Source organism: Thalassophryne amazonica, chromosome 14, assembly GCF_902500255.1.
Source record: "Thalassophryne amazonica chromosome 14, fThaAma1.1, whole genome shotgun sequence".
Taxonomy (NCBI): Eukaryota; Metazoa; Chordata; class Actinopteri; order Batrachoidiformes; family Batrachoididae; genus Thalassophryne; species Thalassophryne amazonica.
In genome coordinates this window covers 70735192-70758309 of record NC_047116.1, presented here as the reverse complement: position 1 = coordinate 70758309, position 23118 = coordinate 70735192, and the positions used below count along the sequence as shown (strand labels likewise).

The 23118-nt window shown below is 45.3% G+C and overlaps 1 long non-coding RNA gene across 1 annotated transcript; it reads right to left on the bottom strand.

The window, feature by feature from the left end:
• Nucleotides 1-9428: 9428 nt before the first annotated feature.
• Nucleotides 9429-10217, bottom strand: LOC117525211. The gene is made up of 2 exons (XR_004564987.1): nt 9674-10217; nt 9429-9566 (listed from the first exon to the last, which is right to left on the bottom strand). It is a non-coding gene; the product is annotated as an uncharacterized LOC117525211 (long non-coding RNA).
• Nucleotides 10218-23118: the final 12901 nt, after the last annotated feature.

Below are 23118 nucleotides of genomic sequence, written 5' to 3'. Positions count from 1 at the left end.
GACCGCGGAGGCGCCCCCATGAGGGGCACAGCGGCCGTGATGCACTTGCTTCATCCGTGCCCACTCTGTCTGCATTAGAGGATGACATTTTTCGGGAATTCCCGTGGGTCATGTGATTCCCGCGGGATGGGAGTCAAAATTTTATCAATCCCATGATTGGGATGGGACGGGAATAAAAATGAACGGGAGTGGGAATGCCAAAAATAGATGATGTTTTTCATCTATTTAATGCCGCGTTCACACTGGGCGCGATCAGACGCTACAAATTCGCGGGGGTCGGGTGGCAACAGATGCGCCTCCTTTGCCCGGTGTGTCGCTCTGCTTTTGCTGCGAAAATTCGCCCCGATGCGTTATCAAATAGGAGGAGCTTCCATTCCGCTCGCCGGCTCCGGTTGTCAGTCAAGTTAACATGATGGACCTTGATCACACGGAGCGAGTTGTGAAAAGCTCCCAATACAGAGAGTATCATTATTTGCTGCAGGAGCTGCATCTGGATGACGGCTGCTTTCAGTGGTCCTTCCGCCTCTGCAGGACCCAGTTTGAGGACCAACTGTCCTGTTCACGCGCGCACATGTAAACAATTAAAAAAAAAAAAAAAAAACTCCGCTGCTTGCTGCAGCTCGCTCTTCCACCAAAAAACTGTCATAATTGTGTTTAGGAACCAGTCACCATTTGTTCTATTATACATCTGTGTAGTTAATAAGTAAAATAATCTCCATTCACTTGCGCGCGCACGTAACATAAGAAGAAAAAGAAACTCCGCTCCTGCTGCTGTGGGGCTGCTGCTCGCTCCAAAAACTCTGTCATAATTGTGAAATAAAGGACAAAAGAGACATAAGTCCTGCTCACAGGCTGCTACCAGATACAGGACATGTTCATATCTTCAGTCAAACTCCAGACATCTCCACGTCACTACATATTCAGTTCCTGATTGATCATCACGGCGCGAGACATACGGGAGTGGGATGGGAGTGGGACTGATTTTGAGTGGGAGCGGGATGGGATTGGGAGTCATCTTTACAGGAGTGGGATGGGATAGGATTTATTTTTTTACTCCAGTCCAGGATTGGGACAGTCTGCATGCGCGATATACCATTTGCGACCGTGATGTGGCCGTGCTGGGCACGCGTCATATCTGTTTTGCACGCCGTCCCGGTCCGCCACCAAGCCGCGCCAACCCGTCGGTTGCGGATATCAGCAGATGACAGGGGATATGCGGCACATTGGTTGTGTATGTCCTGCGTATGTCTTCAGTATGTGTTCAGGCAGTGATGCGGATCTCATCTGCACCAGGATTTTTGAGCTGCTCAAAAATCCTGGCTGCGGACATGTGTGCCTCTGCAGATGATCACGGACGTGTTCAGATGGCGGCCGACTCATACAGGAATGTTACACGGTTATTGCGGTTGTTTGGCGGATGAGGGCCACTTTTGTGCGCATTCCATCCGCAAATCCTCCTAAACGCCAGTGGGACAGGGCCCTAAGCAGTGCGGGACCTGTTTGGAACACCAGCGGCTGTGTGTTTCTCCAGGTTGCACTGGAGTTGCATCAGGAAGGGCATCCAGCGTAAAACTTGTGCCACATACCATTGCGGATCTGGTTGTATCCACTGTGGCCACCCAGAACAAAACGGGAGCAGCCGAATGGACAAGAACAACTACTTTAGCCATAGTCAGTTTTGTTCTAGATTTTGTTGTAGTCATTTTTCTTGTTGTCCTCTGTTGAGGCTGATCATGTTGTGTGGGCCGCCAGAAGAGGAGGTACTGCTGGCCCACCACCAGAGGGCGCCCTGTCTGGAGTGCGGGCTCCAGGCACCAGAGGGCGCAGCCGCCTCACAGGAGCAGCCAGGGTGACAGCTGTCACGCATCACCTGCAACAGCTGTTACCAATCATCTGATCGGCAGGAGTATATCAGCAGGACGACGTCTCCACCTCTTTGCCGAGATATCGTTTCTACCTAGAAGGTAACGTATCTCAGCTGACGGATTGTATCCTTTTGGATTTTGTGCATTGTTCTGGAGATTACTTTTCCAACGAGAGGTGGAGGTAGCTTTCCTACCGTTCGGATTCCTGGGTGCAAACGCGCAGGTGGAGGCGCGCCCTCAGGGCGCTGCTGCGGCTCCCTCCTGTCGACCCTGTGCGTAACAGTGACGTTCCCCAGGTTGTTCAATGACCCCTCCCACCTTCCCCGGAAGCATACATAAGCCCTCCAGAGCCGTACGGAGGTTGTGTGGAGACGTGCGTGGACTTCCTTATGCAGTGTTCGCTCGTCTTCGCACAACGTCCTGTCATGTACGCGACTGATGCTAGCAAAATAGCTTATGTAATAAACCTGCTTCGCGGTGAGGCACGCGCTTGGGCTACAGCGCTCTGGGAGCAGAATTCACGGCTCCTTCAGACATATGATGGGTTTGTGAGGGAGTTCAGAACAGTGTTCGATCACCCAAATAGAGGAGAGACCGCTTCAGCCGTGCTGCTGTCAATGAGACAGGGGCGCCGGAGCGCAGCTGCCTATGCAGTCGACTTCCGCATCGCGGCTGCGAGGTCCGGCTGGAATAGCACTGCCCTCCGCGCCGCCTTTGTAAACGGACTGTCATTGGTTCTAAAGGAGCACCTGGTGGCTAAGGACGAACCGCAGGATTTAGATGGGCTTATTGATCTCGTCATACGATTAGACAATCGGTTAGAAGAACGGCGTCGGGAACGAGACGAAGGGCGTGGCCGGGCACGCGCCGTCCCTCTCCCTTCCGGTTCCGACCGCGTTCCGCCCTCCCCACGCTCCACGGCCCCTGCGCTCCGTGTGGTTACAGCTCCCCCTGCTGACGAAGCTATGGACACGAGCAGGGCCACATTTAGGGCACCAGATAGACAGAGGAGGCTGGCCCGCGGAGCGTGTTTTGTTTGTGGCTCGATAGAGCATCAGGTAAGAGACTGCCCCGAGCGGTTAAACACCAACGCCCGCCCCTAGAAACTGGGCTAGGGGTGGGCCGAGACATTCACGTGGGACACACCCACATTGCCACACGACTCCCAGTTACAATCCTTTGAGGATTCAACCCTGAAGGCCCCAGCACTGGTGGACACGGGCTCTGAAGGGAATCTGTTAGACAGCAGATGGGCCAGGGAGATAGGGCTCCCTCTGGTGGCGCTTACCTCGCCTGTGCAGGTGCGGGCACTAGATGGCTCCCTACTCCCTCCAATCACGCATAAGACACCACCTGTAACTCTGGTAGTGTCAGCAAATCACCGGGAGGACATCGAGTTTTTTGTGACTCCTGCTACCTCCCGTGTGATTTTAGGGTTCCCCTGGATGTTAAAACACAATCCCCGGATCGATTGGCCGTCCAGGGTAGTGGTTCAGTGGAGCGAGACCTGCCATCGGGTATGTTTAGGTTCCTCGGTTCCTCCCGGTTCCCAGGCTAAGGAGGAGGTCAGAGTCCCGCCCAATCTAGGGACGGTGCCGGTGGAGTACCACGACCTTGTAGATGTGTTCAGTAAGGATCTGGCGCTCACCCTTCCCCCCCACCGTCCGTACGATTGTGCCATTGATTTGGTTCCAGGCGTTGAGTTCCCGTCCAGCAGGCTGTACAACCTCTCACGACCTGAGCGCGAATCAATGGAGACCTACATCCGGGACTCTTTAGCCGCCGGGTTGATCCGGAATTCCACCTCCGCGATGGGTGCAGGTTTCTTTTTTGTGGGTAAAAAAGACGGCGGACTTCGTCCATGCATTGATTATAGGGGACTGAACGAAATCACGGTTCGTAATCGATACCCGTTGCCCCTGTTGGATTCAGTGTTCACGCCCCTGCATGGAGCCCGAATATTCACTAAGGTAGATCTTAGAAATGCGTATCACCTGGTTCGGATCCGGAAGGGAGACGAGTGGAAGACGGCATTTAACACCCCCTTAGGTCACTTTGAGTACCTGGTCATGCCGTTCGGCCTCACAAACGCCCCCGCGACGTTCCAAGCTTTGGTTAATGATGTCTTGCGGGATTTCCTGCACCGATTCGTCTTCGTATATCTAGACGATATACTCATCTTTTCTCCGGATCCTGAGACTCATGTCCGGCATGTACGTCAGGTCCTGCAGCGGTTGTTGGAGAACCGGCTGTTTGTGAAGGGCGAGAAGTGTGAGTTCCACCGCACATCTTTGTCCTTCCTGGGGTTTATCATCTCCCCCAACTCCGTCGCTCCTGATCCGGCCAAGGTTGCGGCGGTGAGAGACTGGCCCCAACCCACTAGCCGTAGGAAGCTGCAACAGTTCCTCGGCTTTGCTAATTTCTACAGGAGGTTCATTAAGGGCTACAGTCAGGTAGTTAGCCCCCTGACAGCCCTGACCTCTCCAAAAGTCCCCTTCACTTGGTCGGATCGTTGCGATGCCGCGTTCAAGGAGTTGAAACGGCGCTTCTCGTCTGCACCCGTTCTGGTGCAGCCCGATCCTAGTCGCCAGTTAGTGGTTGAAGTGGACGCCTCGGACTCAGGGATAGGAGCTGTGCTTTCCCAGAGCGGGAAGACCGATAAGGTCCTTCACCCGTGTGCCTATTTTTCCCGCAGGTTGACCCCGGCCGAACGGAATTATGACGTCGGCAATCGAGAACTCCTTGCGGTGAAAGAGGCTCTTGAAGAGTGGAGACATCTGTTGGAGGGAACGTCCGTGCCATTCACGGTTTTCACTGACCACCAGAACCTGGAGTATATCAGGACCGCCAAGCGGCTGAACCCCAGGCAAGCCCGCTGATCACTGTTCTTCGGCCGTTTTGACTTCCGGATTACCTACCGTCCCGGGACCAAAAACCAGAGATCGGATGCCTTGTCCCGGGTACATGAAGATGAAGTCAAAACGGAGTTGTCGGATCCACCGGAACCCATCATCCCGGAGTCCACTATCGTGGCCACCCTCACCTGGGACGTAGAGAGAACTGTCCGGGAGGCCCTGGCACGAAGCCCGGACCCCGGAACTGGGCCGAAGAACAGACTCTACGTCCCACCAGAAGCTAGGGCTGCAGTCCTGGACTTCTGTCACGGCTCTAAGCTCTCCTGTCATCCAGGGGTGCGAAGGACCGTGGCAGTTGTCCGGCAGCGCTTCTGGTGGGCGTCCCTAGAGGCCGACGTCCGGGATTATATCCAGGCCTGCACCACCTGCGCCAGGGGCAAGGCTGACCATCGCAGGGCTTCGGGACTGCTCCAGCCGCTGCCCGTGCCCCATCGCCCCTGGTCCCACATCGGCCTGGATTTTGTCACGGGCCTCCCGCCGTCCCAGGGCAACACCACCATCCTCACGATAGTGGACCGATTCTCCAAGGCGGCCCACTTCGTGGCCCTCCCGAAGCTCCCGACGGCCCAGGAAACAGCGGACCTCCTGGTTCACCACGTCGTCCGGCTGCATGGGATCCCAACAGACATCGTCTCCGATCGTGGTCCCCAGTTCTCCTCGCACGTCTGGAGGAGCTTCTGCCGGGAACTGGGGGCCACGGTGAGTCTCTCATCCGGGTATCATCCCCAGACCAACGGGCAAGCAGAACGGGCCAATCAAGAGATGGAGCAGGCCCTGCGTTGCGTGACAGCCGCGCACCCGGCGGCCTGGAGTACCCATCTGGCCTGGATCGAGTATGCCCATAACAGCCAGGTGTCGTCAGCCACCGGCCTCTCCCCTTTCGAGGTATGTCTGGGGTACCAACCTCCTTTGTTTCCGGTGGTTGAGGGAGAGATCGTTGTGCCCTCGGTCCAGGCCCACCTACGGAAGTGCCGTCGGGTGTGGCGTGCCGCCCGTTCTGCCTTGCTGAAGGCCCGGATGAGGACGAAGGCCCATGCAGACCATCGGCGGACCCCGGCCCCTACGTACCGGCCAGGGCAGGCAGTGTGGTTGTCTACCAAGGACATACCCCTTCAAGTGGACTCCCCTAAACTGCAGGACCGGTATATCGGTCCGTTCAAGATCATCAAGGTCATCAGTCCAGCCGCAGTGAGGCTTCAGCTTCCGGCCTCACTGCGGATCCATCCCGTTTTCCACGTGTCCCGGATCAAGCCCCATCACACCTCACCCCTCTGTACTCCCGGCCCGGCACCACCTCCTGCCCGGATCATCGATGGCGAGCCGGCTTGGACTGTGCGCCGGCTCTTAGATGTCCGTAGGATGGGCCGGGGCTTCCAGTATTTGGTGGACTGGGAGGGGTACGGACCTGAAGAACGCTCCTGGGTGAAGAGGAGCTTCATCCTGGACCCGGCCCTCCTGGCCGATTTCTACCGCCGCCACCCGGACAAGCCTGGTCGGGCACCAGGAGGCACCCGTTGAGGGTGGGGTCCTGTTGTGTGGGCCGCCAGAAGAGGAGGTACTGCTGGCCTACCACCAGAGGGCGCCCTGTCTGGAGTGCGGGCTCCAGGCACCAGAGGGCGCAGCCGCCTCACAGGAGCAGCCAGGGTGACAGCTGTCACGCATCACCTGCAACAGCTGTTACCAGTCATCTGATCGGCAGGAGTATATCAGCAGGACGACGTCTCCACCTCTTTGCCGAGATATCGTTTCTACCTAGAAGGTAACATATCTCAGCTGACGGATTGTATCCTTTTGGATTTTGTGCATTGTTCTGGAGATTACTTTTCCAACGAGAGGTGGAGGTAGCTTTCCTACCGTTCGGATTCCTGGGTGCAAACGCGCCCTCCTTTAATTGTTCTTTGTTCCTCGCCAGCAGTACCAGGTCCGACACGCGGAGGCAGTGGCCACCTGGGAGTTCGGGACTTGGCGGCTCCAGTATTCCCGGGGTCTGGTGGCGGAGGAAACCGTGTGGTTCCGGTTCTACTTTGGAGAGGCGTCTCCTATCTTCAAGCCTGCCCACACGACACCTTTGTGAATTGACTTTTGTCCATTATTGTAATCTGTTGTATTTGTTGTGCACATTCACAACAGTAAAGTGTTATTTGACCTTTTCCATTGTCCGTTCATTTGCGCCCCCTGTTGTGGGTCCGTGTACTTACACTTTCCCAACAGATCACGTTATTTCCTTGGTTGCCCCTTTGTTTTGTTCACGTTAATTATTGTTGGTCCTTGGGCACGTAGTGTTTTGCACTGTTGGTTTTTTCTCTGTCACTTATTTCTCTTGCTTTGGACTGCTTTGTTTTTTTGTCACTTCACCCTCTTGCACTTGCCTTTGTGTTCCTCGGACATGCCCCTTCCAGAGTCTTCCTCACATCTGTTCCTCATTCACACCCTGATTTAGCCTGCCCATAATTTAAGCCCTCACAGTTCCACAGTTCCTTGCCAGTTTGTTGAATTATTTCACATTCCAGCCTCACATCCAAGTCCTGTTTGCATAATAGTTTTTGACCTTGCTTGTTTCCTCTGACATCCGCCTTGCCGTAAAGCCTGAACTTGGCTTGTTTTTGACTCTGCCTCTGACTCCTTTTGTACACCTTGACGCCATGTGTTTGACCTCTGCTTGTTTTTTGGACCACGCCTCAGTTTGTAGCCTGCCTGATACCTCTGCCTCACTGACTGTAAGCCTGTGTACCGAATCTCCTGCAAGTTTACCTTTAATTCACTCCAAACCTTCGTGTCTGTGAGTCTGCGTTTGCCTCCTACAACTTTCTGTGCCAAGCCACCTCAAACCATGATAATTCTTAAATTTTATGTTTTCTGATAAGGAAAAAAAAAAACAAAAAACGATGGCATTCAAGAAAATTATCATTAAATATTTGGGAAAGAACTTACAACTTCCAGCAAAAATATTTCCAGCAAATTTCTGTCCCCTGATACAGTTGACACACTGCTGTCAACATTTCAGCTGGTACTTCAGGTTTCATTCAAAAGTCTATTAACACAATAGTGTAAACACCAAAATGAGTCTTACAAAATTTACAGCCATTGGTAAAGAAATTTATTTGGGGTACGTCATCATTTTCCTCGCCTGCATAGTGCGGGGAAATAGTTGGAAAATAAACCTGGGTGAGCTCTGGTTATTAACTAGAACTGGTTCATTATGTCTGCTGCTGTACCTGTAAAGTCAGAGGTCAAACCATCAATGATGACAGAAGTTGATGGTGGAGGTGGAGCGAGGAGTGTCTTAAAGGTGAACATTTTTTATATATATATAATGTTGTTGTTGTCCAATCGGCTGGTCCCGTTGTGTTCTGAGTCACCACAGCGAATACAGCCAGGTCCGCAATGGCATTTGGCACAAGTTTTACGCCAGATGCCCTTCCTGATGCAACTCCAGTAATTCGGAGAAACACACAGCCGCTGGTGTTCCAAAGAGGTCTCCCATCCAAGTACTAACCAGGCCGTGCACTGCTTAGCTTCTGAGATCTGACGGGATCAGGCTGACACAGAGCATATAATAACTTGTTTAAATTGTAAAGAGACTTTGTGGACACCCTGTATATATTTCTTTCTCTTCGAGACATTTTTTTTGACAGGTTCAACTTAAACTCCAGAAAATACGGTAACTGTTTGTAAATTAATCCATCTTGAAAGGCATCATTCAGTTTTTTGCCTTTAGTCAAACTAACAGCAAAATGAAGTTCATGAGTATGGGTCCTTGGACTTTGAGACTGAGAGACACAATTATGGATTCATTGGGTACAGTACAAGTCCAAACTTTGGACAGTTTTCTGTTTATTTGAATGGGAAAGTTTGTCCGACAGAGTTGTTAGTGTCTTGGTGGCTTCCCTCACCAGTCTCCTTCTTGCAGGGTCACTTATTAAGAACTGCAGACTCCAGACAGATTTACCACAGAGTACCACATGGTTTATATTTCTTGATGATTGATGTCAATTAAATTCAAGATAAATTTGGTGCTTGAAAATGTTCTTATATCCAACCTCTGACCTGTCTAAAGAAATCTGGCTGTAAAAGTGATGATTTAGTTTTGTTTACAATAACACATTCCATTATTTTAATTTAAATCAGATTGTAGACATACAGTGTAAGTTTAAAGAGCACAGTTTTGGAAATTTTAGTAAAGAGAAGCTTGAATTCTTTGATTTAATTTGCCAACATAATAAATACATTAATGTTTATGTCAAAGGGACCGGGTCCAACTACGAGGTCTGTCCATAAAGTATCGTACCTTTTTATTTTTTTTTTAAACTATATGGATTTGATTCATATGTTTTCACGTCAGACAAGCTTGAACCCTCGTGCGCATGCGTGAGTTTTTCCACGCCTGTCGGTGACGTCATTCGCCTGTGAGCACGCCTTGTGGAAGGAGTGGTCCCACCCCGTCGTCGGATTTTCATTGTCTGGAAATGGCGGAATGATTTGGGGTTTTTTTCCATCAGAATTTTTTCAGAAGCTGTTAGAGACTGGCACCTGGAAACCATTCGAAAAATTTATCTGGCTTTCGGTGAAAATTTACTTTATGGACAGACCTCGTATAACTCAGTATTTTGCCTGAATGTGAACTAACAAAACAAGAAAAACACCAAACAGCAGGACGATCAATTTATTAATTCAAACAAAAACTAACCCATATTTCACATTCAAACAGCTTTTGTCCCATTTTAACGTCGTCGTCCTTTTCTTCTGCACTCCTGTGCTCCACAAGCTCTGACCTCTGCTTCACCGCCTTAATGACAAAGTTAAATCAGTGCAAAAGCACAATTTCAAATTTAGCATCTGACATTATAATTGATTTATTTAAGAGAGAAACCACAACACTGAGGAAACGCTCACTTCTGATTCTTGAAGACACCCGGCTCACTGGAAGCTCCCTGAACAGGACTGGAGAAACCAGATGGTTGTCTTCTTCAGAGTTTTGTCCTCACTGTCTCATCTCCACGGGTCATCTCGCTCATCCATGTTGATGTCTACATTCTGGGTGTTCAGCATGTGATGAGCCTTTTGGAGGCCAGGACGCAAAGGATTGGCCACGTGCAGAGGCTACTCCCACTGCAGAACATTCACAGCTGAAGAGCAGAGGAGAAGACAACATGCATTTAGGACATGAACCAGAAATAAAACATCACTCATCTTTGACAGCTGAAGTGGGCGGAGATTTGAACAAGTATATTTGTCAACATTTGCGGAACAATAAAACTGACGTGTTTCAGGGCGGGGCTTCCATCAGGCTCCAGCAGGTCATATGATAAGTTGACATCAGTTTCAGCAGCAGCACATACAGTAGTGTTCAGAATAATAGTAGTACTATGTGACTAAAAGATTAATACAGGTTTTGAGTATATTTCTTATTGTTACATGGGAAACAAGGTACCAGTAGATTCAGTAGATTCTCACAAATCCAACAAGACCAAGCATTCATGAGATGCACACTCTTAAGGCTATGAAATTGGGCTATTAGTAAAAAAAAAAAGTAGAAAAGGGGGTGTTCACAATAATAGTAGCATCTGCTGTTGACGCTACAAACTCAAAACTTATGTTCAAACTGCTTTTTTGGCAATCCTGTGAATCACTAAACTAGTATTTAGTTGTATAACCACAGTTTTTCATGATTTCTTCACATCTGCAAGGCATTAATTTTGTTGGTGTGGAACCAAGCTTTTGCTTGTTTACTAGTGTGCTTGGGGTCATTGTCTTGTTGAAAGACCCATTTCAAGGGCATGTCCTCTTCAGCATAAGGCAACATGACCTCTTCAAGTATTTTGACATATCCAAACTGATCCATGATACCTGGTATGCGATATATAGGCCCAACACCATAGTAGGAGAAACATGCCCATATCATGATGCTTGCACCACCATGCTTCACTGTCTTCACTGTGAACTGTGGCTTGAATTCAGAGTTTGAGGGTCATCTCACAAACTGTCTGCGGCCCTTTGACCCAAAAAGAACAGTTTTACTCTCATCAGTCCACAAAATATTCCTCCATTTCTCTTTAGGCCAGTTGATGTGTTCTTTGCCAAATTGTAACCTCTTCTGCACATGTCTTTTATTTAACAGAGGGACTTTGCGGGGGATTCTTGCAAATAAATTAGCTTCACACAGGCGTCTTCTAACTGTCACAGCACTTACAGGTAACTCCAGACTGTCTTTGATCATCCTGGAGCTGATCAGTGGGTGAGCCTTTGCCATTCTGGTTATTCTTCTATCCATTTTGATGGTTGTTTTCCATTTTCTTCCACGCGTCTCTGGGGGTTTTTTTGTGTTTGTTTTTTTTTTTTTTTTGTCCATTTTAAAGCATTGGAGATCATTGTAGATGAACAGCCTGTAATTTTTTGCACCTGCGTATAAGTTTTCCCCGCTCCAATCAAAGAGAAAAGCATGTTCAACAGGTGCTGGCTTCATCCTTAAATAGGAGACACCTGATTCACATCTGTTTGTTCCACAAAATTGACGAACTCACTGACTGAATGCCACACTACTATTATTGTGAACACTCTACTTTTTTTTTTTTTTACTAATAGCCCAATTTCATAGCCTTAAGAGTGTGCATATCATGAATGCTTGGTCTTGTTGGATTTGTGAGAATCTACTAAATCTACTGGTACCTTGTTTCCCATGTAACAACAAGAAATACGAGGTCTGTCAATAAAGTATAGGTCCTTTTTATATTTTTTCAAAAACTATATGGATTTCATTCATATGTTTTTACGTCAGACATGCTTGAACCCTCGTGCACATGCGTGAGTTTTTCCACGCCTCTGTTGGAAGCCTTAAGGACAAGTTGGAACATGCCCAGCTGTTAAACAATTTCTCAGATACTCACTCCACTGAAAGCCATCAAACGCTGCCTGGATTTTACAAATGGTTATCAACACGGAGGTGTTTTTCCTGTGGCGGAGCGTCGCGGCAGCTGCGAGCCAAAGCTGCAATCCGTCCGCACGTCTTTCATTAAAAAATCTCCTTTAACAGTGGAATATCCGGATAAAATGCTGAAACCGACTTCTTCTGAAACTTCTCTGTTCTCTCACGATGTCCTGGATCAATAGAGCCTGAAATGTGGAGGTTTTCAGCTTAAACAGGCTGACAATGGCGGCTGGGAGCGCTGCGCAACGTCCCGCTCCGTGGGAAGTCCTTAACGTGACAGTATCACCTCAAAATCTCTCATCAGCCGTTAAAATTTTCACCAAAAACCAGCTGAATTTTTCGAACCGTGTCCACTTCGATGTGCCTCACAGGTTTAGAAAAAATTTTGATCAAACAAAGCACCAGTCTCTCAGCAACTTCTCAGACAAAGGAATTCCGACGAGGGGCTGGACGACTCCTCCCACAAGGAGTGCTCACAGGCGAATGACGTCACCGACAGGCGTGGAAAAACTCACGCATGCGCACGAGGGTTCAAGCATGTCTGACGTGAAAACATATGAATGAAATCCATATAGTTTTTGAAAAAAATAAAAAGGACCTATACTTTGACAGCCCTCGTATACTCAAAACCTGGATTAATCTTTTTAGTCACATAGCACTACTATTATTCTCAACACATTCTCAGATGTTCAATCTGTTCACTGAAGCCTGAAACCAAAGTCCTGGTGTGTATGAAGCATCCTAAGGCTAAAAATAGCTCCTACTGATGTTATTCTAAGAAATTCCTAGACATTTCTTAGAATTTTCCCTCAGTAAGACGAAAGTTATCCACAAAGCACCTTAGGCCTTAAGAGCTCCTAAGGTGCCAAACTGGTAAGAGTAGTGAGGAGGACTTTTAAGAACCCTAAGAGTGTCTTAAGCAGACAAGCTGGTGGAAAAGACAGAGGAAGCAGAGATATTCTCTGTATGTAGGATGACTGAGTCAGTAACACAATACCAGCTTGATCTGGTGGTTGGCTCTCACTGCGGTATTGTATCACTTCCTGTTCCGGAGCACAGCGGTGTTTTGCTGTATCTGTTAGCTGTTTAATCTGCGCAGTTAGATTGATCTAGTTATCTAGATTACGATTTGTTTCCCAGTGTAATCTTTACGTGCCTTAACTAAAGCACTCCTTCTGCTGAATCACCTCTAAATTATTTACACATTATTCACTTTGCGTGTTTTTAGGAATCCGCTAGCTTAGCGTAGCTACTAGCTCTTAGCCGATTTAGCATGGCGGCTTCTCCTGTCTCTCCCGCACTTTTCTGCTCTGGGTGTGAAATGTTTAGTTATTCCTCGGCCTCCTTTAGCAGTAACGGTACTAGTAATAAGTGTAGCTTATTCGTAGCTTTGGAGGCCAGGCTGGGCGAATTGGAGACTCGGCTCCGCACCGTGGAAAATTCTACAGCTAGCCAGGCCCCTGTAGTCGGTGCGGACCAAGGTAGCTTAGCCGCCGTTAGTTACCCCCTGGCAGATCCCGAGCAACCGGGAAAGCAGGCTGACTGGGTGACTGTGAGGAGGAAGCGTAGTTCTAAACAGAAGCCCTGTGTACACCGCCAACCCGTTCACATCTCTAACCGTTTTTCCCCACTCGACGACACACCCGCCGAGGATCAAACTCTGGTTATTGGCGACTCTGTTTTGCGAAATGTGAAGTTAATGACACCAGCAACCATAGTCAATTGTCTTCCGGGGGCCAGAGCAAGCGACATTGAAGGAAATTTGAAACTGCTGGCTAAGGCTAAGCGTAAATTTGGTAAGATTGTAATTCACGTCGGCAGTAATGACACCCGGTTACGCCAATCGGAGGTCACTAAAATTAACATTAAATCGGTGTGTAACTTTGCAAAAACAATGTCGGACTCTGTAGTTTTCTCTGGGCCCCTCCCCAATCGGACCGGGAGTGACATGTTTAGCCGCATGTTCTCCTTGAATTGCTGGCTGTCTGAGTGGTGTCCAAAAAATCAATCAATCAATTTTTTTATATAGCGCCAAATCACAACAAACAGTTGCCCCAAGGTGCCTCATATTGTAAGGCAAGGCCATACAATAATCATGTAAAACCCCAACGGTCAAAACGACCCCCTGTGAGCAAGCACTTGGCTACAGTGGGAAGGAAAAACTCCCTTTTAACAGGAAGAAACCTCCAGCAGAACCAGGCTCAGGGAGGGGCAGTCCTCTGCTGGGACTGGTTGGGGCTGAGGGAGAGAACCAGGAAAAAGACATGCTGTGGAGGGGAGCAGAGATTGATCACTAATGATTAAATGCAGAGTGGTGCATACAGAGCAAAAAGAGAAAGAAACAGTGCATCACGGGAACCCCCCAGCAGTCTACGTCTACAGCAGCATAACTAAGAGATGGTTCAGGGTCACCTGATCCAGCCCTAACTATAAGCTTTAGCAAAAAGGAAAGTTTTAAGCCTAATCTTAAAAGTAGAGAGGGTGTCTGTCTCCCTGATCTGAATTGGGAGCTGGTTCCACAGGTGTGTAAGACTACAACTCTGCTTCCTGGTCCCAACCCTGGATAGTCACTGTTTGGAGGATTTAAGAAAACTGGCCAGATTTCTAGAAATGAGAGCTGCTCCATCCAAAGTGGGATGGATGCCGTCTCTCCTAACAAGACCATGTTTTCCCCAGAAGCTTTGCCAATTATCTACTATGAAGCCCACCTCATTACACACCTCTCTGCAGCTTCTCTCCCCCTGCCATCCCCTCATTACCCCATCCCCGTAGAGACGGTGCCTGCTCCCAGACTACCAATAACCAGCAAAAATCTATTTAAGCATAAAAATTCAAAAAGAAAAAATAATATAGCACCTTCAACTGCACCACAGACTAAAACAGTTAAATGTGGTCTATTAAACATTAGGTCTCTCTCTTCTAAGTCCCTGTTGGTAAATGATATAATAATTGATCAACATATTGATTTATTCTGCCTAACAGAAACCTGGTTACAGCAGGATGAATATGTTAGTTTAAATGAGTCAACACCCCCGAGTCACACTAACTGTCAGAACGCTCTTAGCACGGGCCGGGGCGGAGGATTAGCAGCAATCTTCCATTCCAGCTTATTAATTAATCAAAAACCCAGACAGAGCTTTAATTCATTTGAAAGCTTGTCTCTTAGTCTTGTCCATCCAAATTGGAAGTCCCAAAAACCAGTTTTATTTGTTATTATCTATCGTCCACCTGGTCGTTACTGTGAGTTTCTCTGTGAATTTTCAGACCTTTTGTCTGATTTAGTGCTTAGCTCAGATAAGATAATTATAGTGGGCGATTTTAACATCCACACAGATGCTGAGAATGACAGCCTCAACACTGCATTTAATCTATTATTAGACTCTATTGGCTTTGCTCAAAAAGTAAATGAGTCCACCCACCACTTTAATCATATCTTAGATCTTGTTCTGACTTATGGTATGGAAATAGAAGACTTAACAGTATTCCCTGAAAACTCCCTTCTGTCTGATCATTTCTTAATAACATTTACATTTACTCTGATGGACTACCTAGCAGTGGGGAATAAGATTCATTACACTAGAAGTCTTTCAGAAAGCGCTGTAACTAGGTTTAAGGATATGATTCCTTCTTTATGTTCTCTAATGCCATATACCAACACAGTGCAGAGTAGCTACCTAAACTCTGTAAGGGAGATAGAGTATCTCGTCAATAGTTTTACATCCTCATTGAAGACAACTTTGGATGCTGTAGCTCCTCTGAAAAAGAGAGCTTTAAATCAGAAGTGTCTGACTCCGTGGTATAACTCACAAACTCGTAGCTTAAAGCAGATAACCCGTAAGTTGGAGAGGAAATGGCGTCTCACTAATTTAGAAGATCTTCACTTAGCCTGGAAAAAGAGTCTGTTGCTCTATAAAAAAAGCCCTCCGTAAAGCTAGGACATCTTTCTACTCATCACTAATTGAAGAAAATAAGAACAACCCCAGGTTTCTTTTCAGCACTGTAGCCAGGCTGACAAAGAGTCAGAGCTCTATTGAGCTGAGTATTCCATTAACTTTAACTAGTAATGACTTCATGACTTTCTTTGCTAACAAAATTTTAACTATTAGAGAAAAAATTACTCATAACCATCCCAAAGACGTATCGTTATCTTTGGCTGCTTTCAGTGATGCCGGTATTTGGTTAGACTCTTTCTCTCCGATTGTTCTGTCTGAGTTATTTTCGTTAGTTACTTCATCCAAACCATCAACATGTTTATTAGACCCCATTCCTACCAGGCTGCTCAAGGAAGCCCTACCATTATTTAATGCTTCGATCTTAAATATGATCAATCTATCTTTGTTAGTTGGCTATGTACCACAGGCTTTTAAGGTGGCAGTAATTAAACCATTATTTAAAAAGCCATCACTTGACCCAGCTATCTTAGCTAATTATAGGCCAATCTCCAACCTTCCTTTTCTCTCAAAAATTCTTGAAAGGGTAGTTGTAAAACAGCTAACTGATCATCTGCAGAGGAATGGTCTATTTGAAGAGTTTCAGTCAGGTTTTAGAATTCATCATAGTACAGAAACAGCATTAGTGAAGGTTACAAATGATCTTCTTATGGCCTCGGACAGTGGACTCATCTCTGTGCTTGTTCTGTTAGACCTCAGTGCTGCTTTTGATACTGTTGACCATAAAATTTTATTACAGAGATTAGAGCATGCCATAGGTATTAAAGGCACTGCGCTGCGGTGGTTTGAATCATATTTGTCTAATAGATTACAATTTGTTCATGTAAATGGGGAATCTTCTTCACAGACTAAAGTTAATTATGGAGTTCCACAAGGTTCTGTGCTAGGACCAATTTTATTCACTTTATACATGCTTCCCTTAGGCAGTATTATTAGACGGTATTGCTTAAATTTTCATTGTTACGCAGATGATACCCAGCTTTATCTATCCATGAAGCCAGAGGACACACACCAATTAGCTAAACTGCAGGATTGTCTTACAGACATAAAGACATGGATGACCTCTAATTTCCTGCTTTTAAACTCAGATAAAACTGAAGTTATTGTACTTGGCCCCACAAATCTTAGAAACATGGTGTCTAACCAGATCCTTACTCTGGATGGCATTACCCTGACCTCTAGTAATACTGTGAGAAATCTTGGAGTCATTTTTGATCAGGATATGTCATTCAAAGCGCATATTAAACAAATATGTAGGACTGCTTTTTTGCATTTACGCAATATCTCTAAAATCAGAAAGGTCTTGTCTCAGAGTGATGCTGAAAAACTAATTCATGCATTTATTTCCTCTAGGCTGGACTATTGTAATTCATTATTATCAGGTTGTCCTAAAAGTTCCCTAAAAAGCCTTCAGTTAATTCAAAATGCTGCAGCTAGAGTACTGACGGGGACTAGAAGGAGAGAGCATATCTCACCCATATTGGCCTCTCTTCATTGGCTTCCTGTTAATTCTAGAATAGAATTTAAAATTATTCTTCTTACTTATAAGGTTTTGAATAATCAGGTCCCATCTTATCTTAGGGACCTCGTAGTACCATATCACCCCAATAGAGCGCTTCGCTCTCAGACTGCAGGCTTACTTGTAGTTCCTAGGGTTTGTAAGAGTAGAATGGGAGGCAGAGCCTTCAGCTTTCAGGCTCCTCTCCTGTGGAACCAGCTCCCAATTCAGATCAGGGAGACAGACACCCTCTCTACTTTTAAGATTAGGCTTAAAACTTTCCTTTTTGCTAAGGCTTATAGTTAGGGCTGGATCAGGTGACCCTGAACCATCCCTTAGTTATGCTGCTATAGACGTAGATTGCTGGGGGGTTCCCATGATGCACTGTTTCTTTCTCTTTTTGCTCTGTATGCACCACTCTGCATTTAATCATTAGTGATCGATCTCTGCTCCCCTCCACAGCATGTCTTTTTCCTGGTTCTCTCCCTCAGCCCCAACCAGTCCCAGCAGAAGACTGCCCCTCCCTGAGCCTGGTTCTGCTGGAGGTTTCTTCCTGTTAAAAGGGAGTTTTTCCTTCCCACTGTAGCCAAGTGCTTGCTCACGGGGGGTCGTTTTGACCGTTGGGGTTTTACATAATTATTGTATGGCCTTGCCTTACAATATAAAGCGCCTTGGGGCAACTGTTTGTTGTGATTTGGCGCTATATAAAAAAATTGATTGATTGAAACCTGGATCAGAGCAACTGAACGGCAGCGTTGTAAATCTGGACATCCTGTTGTCCTCAGTTCATGTCCGTCTCTTCTGTCATGTTGATCTTCCAGCATTTCTGCTGCCAAATTGTCTACATGACAGAATCAGAAATGCCGCTGATTTAGGAAAAATATTGTTCAACTTTATGACACTCCTCGTTACACCTCCAACACTGACCTCTGACTTTACAAGTATAGCAGCAGACATCATGAACCGGTTCACCAGGGTTTATTCTCCCAACTATTTTGGGCAAGGAAAATGACATACCCCAAATAAAATTCTTTACGAATGGCTTTAATTTTGTATGTCATTTTAGCGTTTACACTATTGTGTAAATACACTTTTGAATGAAACTTGAAGTTCCATCTGAAATGTTGACAGCACTGTCTCAACTGTATCAGGGACTGAAATTTGCTGCTAATATTTTTGTGGAAGTTGAGGTTCTTTTCCAGTGTTAAAGACAATATGTGAATTATCTTGAATGCCATCTTGTTTTTTTTCCTCTCTCATGGAACCTGGAAACCTAACCAATTTTGGGTGTATTTCATGCTTTTCATGACCAAACATTAGTATTTTGCCCATATTCACAATTCTGGAATGCAGAACAGAGCCTGAATGAATCAAACAAAACTACCAGAATTCTATTTGATTAGAAACGGAAAAGAAGCATTTTGGTTGAATTTTATTGTCTTCCAAACAAACAGTATTTGACAACAAAAACAAACTGTTATGAGGAAGAAACATTTTGCAGAAATTTCTCCCCAAAGAAAACCGTATTTTCCCAAAAGTTGTAATTTCATATTTCCACAAGGAAGAATTGTGAACAGTGTTCAAATTAATCAAACAAAACCATCAATGAAAAATGAGAAACTAAGAGAAAATGTGTTTTGGTAAATTTCACTATTTTCACCATAAAAAAAAACCTACATTTACCAAAACAATTCAAAATTTTAATATTGTGTAAGAATTGTGAACAGTGCTTTGATGAAGCAAACAAAACATGATAATCAAAATCCACCAGGAACTAAAGAAAGAAAAAATTGGGGTGAGTTAAAGTTTCTACCATAAAAAGTCTGAATTTCCCCAAAATTTATAATTTCAACATTCAGAGAATCATAATGTATCGCTGCATGCAGCAGGACTCCTGACACACTGCAACACCTTGCTGACAGGTTAAACACCACAAACATTCAAACACATCACACCTTCACACCACCTTTTAGTCCAAATCTTCTGACACACTGAGCCACCTTTTTTTCCCCTCTTGGATTTCCTCTTTCATAGAGTGCAATGGTCCCAGACCTGGGGTCTATAGTTGCACCCTAAACATTGCTGGCAGTGGATCCAAGGGCTCTCTTCAAGATGGTGACCCTTCCCTTAATTGCAGACAACTGCACCTCATGTGCACTTGGGTGACCGGGAATTGCCTCAAGGTATTTCTTCAGGTTCTTCTTCATAAGGCCCGTTGCCCCACAACAACTGGTATTTTATCTATTTTTTTTTTTGCCAATGACCATGTTCTTCAAAACAACAGGATCCCACTCCCCTCAATCTACCTGGCAAATGTTCAATCTCTGCCCAACAAGACAGACGACCTGTTAAGCCGCATCCAGACCCAGCGTGAGGCTCGGGGCTGCTCTGTGTTCTGCCTGACAGACTTGGCTTCACAGTAACATATTGGATTCTACTTTTCAGCATCCGGGATTTTCTATCCATCTTTTGGATCGTTCAAAAGAGCACACCGGTAAAACGAAAGGAGGAGGTGTGTGTTTCCTTATTAATAATCTTTGGTGCACAGACAGTGCTACTGTGAACAAAACATGTACAGCTAATCTGGAACACCTTGTTCTGAAGTGCCGCCCCTTTCATCTCCCTCGAGAGTTTGCAGTTATGTTTTTGTGCGCAGTGTACATACATCCACGTGTGGACGCTTCTGTGGCTATGAACTGAGTGACATTATATTAAAATGTGAGAACTCTAAATTAGACGCAGTGGTTATAGTAGCTGGTGATTTTAACAACACCAATCTCAAGTCTGTTTTTCCCAACTACTATCAATATGTGAAACATCCCAAAAGTGGCACACAAATTTTGGATCACTGTTACAGTAATGTGAAATCTGCATTTAGGTCTACTTTGAGACCAGCTTTTGGCAAGTCTGATCATTCCTCGATTCTACTTCTTCCTATTTACATACAGAGGAGTAGATACGTTAAGCCCATATCACGCACTGTACAGTGCTGGACTAAGAATAATGAATTAAAATTGCAAGGCTGTTTTGACGCTACGGATTGGTCTGTCTTCCCATCTGAGGATCTGAATGAATATTGCGAGACTGTTACGGGATATATAAACTTCTGTATCGACTATTCCAAAGAAAGTTGTGAAACAACGGGGAAGTAAAAAACCATGGTTTAACGCAGATGTGAACATGAAGTTAAAGGAACGTGCTCGAGCCTTCAGCTCTGGTGATGTTGATGTCTATAAGCAGGCCAGATACTCTTTTGAGAGATTGGTTAAAGCTGCTAAGCAGGCCTATGGTGATAAGATTGAGAGTTATTTGAGAGAGGACAATCCACAACAGATGTGGAAGGGATTGAGTGCCATCACCTCTTGGAGGCCCAGGAGCGAATGCATGGTTCCTTTTGGTAACTCTCTCCCTAATGATTTAAACAAATTTTATTGTTTAAATTGCCAATTGTTTATTATTGCCAATTGTTGTACACTTTGTACACTTATGACTGTGTTGCATCCTTTCCTAATAATTTGATAATTAAGTATGCAGATGACACTATTATTGGTTTGATCTCTTCTCATGACGACTCTGTATAGATCTGAAGTGCAAAAGGTGGTTTCCAGGAGTGAGAAAAACAATTTTAAGTTAATAGTAGAGAAGCTTGAATCTTCGACTGGACGGGGTTGCTTGATGCGAGGACGTTTCGCTCCAAATCACAGAAGCTTCCTCAGCTAAAATTCTTGCTCTGGTAGTCTGACTTCTGTCTGACCCTTGTCGAGAAGAACTTTAAGAATTTTAAGTTAAATACTGCAAAAACTTTTGAGTTGGTTGCTGACTTCAGTAAAAATATATCTTATGTTCCCATCATATTAAATGGCGCTGAGGTGAAAACTGTAAATTTCTGGGATTGTTTTTATCTGATGACTTGAGCTGGAATTATAACACCAGTGAAATTGTTAAAGTCTCGACAACGGCTTTTTTTTCCTGCGTAAGCTGAAAGAATTCACTCTGAACAAGAATATTCTCTTAAATTTTTATCGCAGCTGCATTGCAAGTCTTCTTACAAACGTGATAACTGCATGGTTTGGAAATGCCACTGCTAAAGAAAGGAAGGCTTTGAATAGAGTGGTTCATTCAACCAGTAGGACTGTTGGTGTGTAACTGTCTTTCCTGGAGGACATTTACAAAAAAAGGCTTAAGTCCCGGTCTTTGGCTATTACTAAAGATCTCCTGCATCCTGCCAGGGACCTGTTTGAGCTTCTTCCCTCGGGTAGGCGCTATCGGTCTATTAAATGTGGAACATCACGTTATAGAAAAAGGTTTCTTCCTACAAGCTGTGGCAATGATCAATACTCTTTGATTAGTTTTAAATATATCTTAAATTATTTTGTGGCTTTGTCTTTTTATGGTATTTATGTTCTTTTATGTCTTTTTATTGTTTGTGTATGTCTTGCTAGTGCACTTTTGAGCTCCTTGCAACCTTTTTCCAATGAGGTTTTAATACTGCAAATGACAAACTTGAAGTTGAAAAGGTCATTTTTCAGTTCTTGGCAATTGTTAGCTCCATTCAGGTCATAGTCATTGGGGACTGTCACATCAATGATTTTGGCTGTTTTGTCTTGCTTGTTCCAGATGACAATGTCAGGTTTGAGATGGTGATCGTTCTTTATTTCTCTTAGATTTCCTTGGGCCCCAAGCCTGGGGTCTACAGTTGCATCCTAATCATTACTGGCATTGTATCCGATGGCTCTCTTCAAGATCAATCAATCAATCAATTTTTTTATATAGCGCCAAATCACAACAAACAGTTGCCCCAAGGCGCTTTATATTGTAAGGCAAGGCCATACAATAATTATGTAAAACCCCATAATTAAATAAGATGGTGACCTTTCCCTTAAACTCGTTCTGTATGAGTTAGCATGTGCCTGGTCAGGTTGCTCTTTAGTCCAAATCTGTGGCCACATTCAGAACAGACAAATGGCTTTTGTCCTGTATGAATTATCATGTGTGTGTACAGGCTGCTTTTTTGTCCAAATGTTCGACCGCATTCAGAACAGCTAAATGGTTTCTGACCTGTATGTATAATCATGTGTTTGTTCAGGTTGCCCTTTACTCCAAATCTTCGACCACATTCAGAACAGACAAATGGCTTTTGTCCTGTATGAATAATCATGTGTGTGTTCAGTTTGTTCTTTACTCCAAATCTTCGACCACATTCAGAACAGACAAATGGCTTTTCTCCTGTATGAATTATCATGTGTCTGTTCAGGTGGCTCTTTTTACCAAATCTTCGACCACATTCAGAACATCCAAATGGTTTTTGTCTTGTATGAATTATCATGTGCTCCTTCAGATGGCTCTTCATCCCAAATCTTCGACCACATTCAGTACATCCAAATGGTTTTTGTCCTGTATGAATTAGCATGTGTCTGTTCAGCTTGCTCTTATGTTCAAATCTTTTACCACATTCAGAACATCCAAATGGTTTTTGTCCTGTCTGAACTATCATGTGTTTGTTCAGAGTGCCCTTCTCTTTCTGACTTTTGCCACAATCAGAACAGCTAAATTGTTTTCTGCTTGTTTGCCTCCTCTTGTGTTGCTCTAAGTTGTTCATGTGACCAGATGCTTTTACATGTTTAGAGCAATTTAACTGTTTCTCAGGAATGTTGCAAATGGTTGAACTTGCAATATTGATATTTTTTCGACAGTTAAAACGTGACCGAAGTTTTCTGGTCTCTTTCCAGTCATAACTATCATCAGTTCCAGAACTGTCTGAACTCCTGCCACTGGTATCTGGTTGTAAATGACTGTTTGGACCCGAGTTGCTGGCTGGTTGTGGTCCTCCATCGTCCTCTCCATCAGCTTCTGCTGTCAGTGTTCTGTGTACAGATGAGCTGCTGGCTACAGGCTCAGCCTCTGTGCTCTCATCACTTTGGCTTTGATGAAGCTGTGATGACTCTGGTTTTTGATCGTCATTTTC